We start from the raw sequence: 3,388 nt of genomic DNA on the forward strand, positions 1-3,388 counted from the left end.
ATTGAATAATCATAAAATAAAAAGATGTATACTTACGTGGCTAGAGAAGTTTGATTACGACGAAATTGAAACCGTGCTAAGGGATCTATAATTTAAATCGTGCTATAAGAAAGGATAAAAAAAAAAAAATTATAAATATATAGATATACTACACATTTTTTTTTCTTTTTCACATATCCACACATAAAAGCAAAACTTACATGAAAACACACACACACACACACACACACACACACACACACACACACACACACACACACACACACACACACACACACACGCTCACACATATACACACACAAGCATTTAAGCGCTTTCCACTTACCTTTATTTGTTATTTTTAAAATTTTCTTTTGTATAACGTAGGTATCTATACTGTTTCGAATTAATGGGAGAAGCCACTGGCTCCTGAGACACAGTATTTAACTAATTCAGGAGCCTATGGATTCATATATAAGCTGTACCTATTTTTTATGACAATAAAGTTATTTATTTATTTATTTATTTAATAAATCGATTTTTGGGAAAGTTTTGTTGCTTCGACTACCTTTTTAAGATAGGATTAGAAGGAGAATGGAAATTATTATGTAATAGCGTACTATATAAACGTTATAATAAAAATATGTTTTGAGAAATGTATCTAATTAACCTTGTATATTTACCTACCCACTTTAACTTCGCGAAATATTTTATCAAAACTTTAATCGAAACGCTATCTTCTCTAGTAGCTAGTTAAATTTGAAATTCAATAAATTCTTATTTTCTCAACGTCTTTGTATAAATCATAGTCATAAATCAAAATCATTCTTAATTCTTCTGTCTGAAGACTTGAAGAGACAGAAGTCGACTCGCGCTTGATCGGCTTTTCAAAAATATACATTGTATAGAGAAAGTCACTATCAATAGCATGCAGACAATCATGCAGCTGCCGCGTGACGTATATCTTGTTAATGTAATAAAATAGCAAATAAAGATAAAAATTAATTAGGTCTCAATATTGATTCGAGTGCAAAGTTACTTTCCGTTGGTGCAGGATTTTTTTTAAAACGAAAGCAGCTTTGTGGCAATTGATTTGAATGATTTTCTCATAACCATCTTCAAATCTACGTTTAGTGTATTTACCTACTTACGTATATTTAAAACTAATAGCAGTTTATATAATGTACATAATAGACTACAAGCCCGCATAGGAAAAAAATATGGGTCAAATGAACCACCAGAGGACATATCTAGAACGATAGAAGAGCATAAAATAATAAGATTCGTCACTATGCCGTCACTTGTAAGCTGTCCAACTGAGTGTAGATGAGAATTGAAAAGTACAGGTAGACTCGGTAAATTTTGGTCATATATTTTTGTACGGCATTCTTAACCATCGATAGATGAGTCTAGGGCATGAATATCGGAATCTCGGAATCTCGCAATATCGGAATCTCGGAATGAAAATTGCGATATTACAATTCCGATACTGAATGATCCAATATCGTTATATCGGAATTAAGATTTTGCACGCCTCATAAGCGAAGCGTTGAGGTGGGTACTACTGTCACTTCGCGCAAAACATCTGATTTTTCAATCTTAAAATGTCTTTATGTATCATACATTGCACTTGTAAGATAATACATACACACACATATTAAGAAAAAACACTATTTTTAACATTCATGATATTTTTGATGTCATTTTTGTTATTTAAACTAGTTAAAAAACAGTTTAAAAAAGTTCTGTCTTGGACGTCCGTGTGTCTGTATGTGCGGAGGATTTTCTTGTTAACACGATAGCGACCGAAATACTTTACTAATCGAGTCTTTTTTTTTCTCTTACGCTTGAGTATGCTCAGGAATAGAACCCTTTCATTTTTCAGGGTCTGATTCGATGTGGTTTAATTGTTATTAAATAAACAAAAAAAAAAAGGATGAGATTATGAGGCGTGCACTTTTGGATTTTCCAAATTTATTTTTTTATTCAGTGCTAAATTACTAAATTGTGACGCCGTTGTGGACTTGTTAACAAATATAAAAATAACCAAACCCGCTCTATCACTGTCCCGCAAACTGAGAGTGAGTGTCGTACGGCTGTTTTATCTTCCGATGAAGATGATCGTCCCCTATCAAGTCTCGCTACAACAAGTGAGCTAACCCTGCAACGACAATTGGAAAAGTGCAAAGAGAAGAAAAAGGCAATGCCTTCAAACGACGAATTTCATCTTTTAGGATTTGTAGTGACTGAAAAAGCTATATACGACAACAGAGGTGAAAGAGGTGTTTATTTGACACAGGCGTACACGTACCTTTCATCAGTCTTGCCTATACCCGGCGCGGCCTAAGATGATCCCTATGACACTGACAGTTATTCTCAAGAGACAAACTTGTAATGGCGTCACCATTAAATTAGAAACGTATTGGAGGCGTCTAAAAATGGCATTTATTAATTTTTACGTAGCTTTATGCCATTACAATGATATTCCGTTGGAATTATAACAATTCTTAACATTTACGAGATATTATATCAATCTGACTTTACGTTTACGTCCTTCAAAACTTACATCGTTGGCATTTATCGACTAGTGCGGAAAGTATCGATAAACAAATTTCGATAATGAAAACAAGTTCACATTTTTTCCATGCTTAAGCTATAGTTCATTCACTATTGAATGGAACAGAAGATCGCAGCATAATTAATTAATTAATTACCGTTCGCTTTAATTTACTTACCTATGATAATATAAGTTTTTTAGAAAAATTAAATGGGGGATTCCATTTTCATGATAAAATAATACACACTGTGTTAAACGGGTTAAAAATTACGAGAAAATGATAAGGTGCATTTTTATGTTTTGAAAAACTTTCGTTTTACGTACCGTTTCGTTTACATAATAGACGTTAAAAATTCATTTTATAATATTTGTAAAAACATGTTTACCGACGTGGCTGAATGCAAACCACGCCTTTGCCTGTAAAATAGTAAAGTATCGACACGATCCATCATACAAGCAATCACTAAGACGAACTGTCATAGGGATCATCTTAGGCCGCGCCGGGTATACGAGTGTCGAAAGTGAGCGTGTTTTTTTCATCTGCTAGATATTTTTGTAATAAAATCCGAAGTTCGTTATCCGACAAAATGCTTGATGCTTTACTATTTTTGAGAACTTATTTCCAAGAGAAGTAAATCTTGCGTTAAAAAAATAATCTTATTTCTACTCATTGTTTATAATTGTTGATTTAATGATTTTGAATGCAAATTTAAAATTATTTAAGTTTTGTTATGTTACCTAATGTTAATTCTAAGTTTATTAAATAGCAACTAGCATTCCTGCCGGACTCCACGTCCATATAATTGTTGATTTTTCGTGTTATATTTTATGTTTGTAAAATTTTATTAAGTT

Source organism: Colias croceus, chromosome 25, assembly GCF_905220415.1.
Source record: "Colias croceus chromosome 25, ilColCroc2.1".
NCBI classification, from domain to species: Eukaryota; Metazoa; Arthropoda; class Insecta; order Lepidoptera; family Pieridae; genus Colias; species Colias croceus.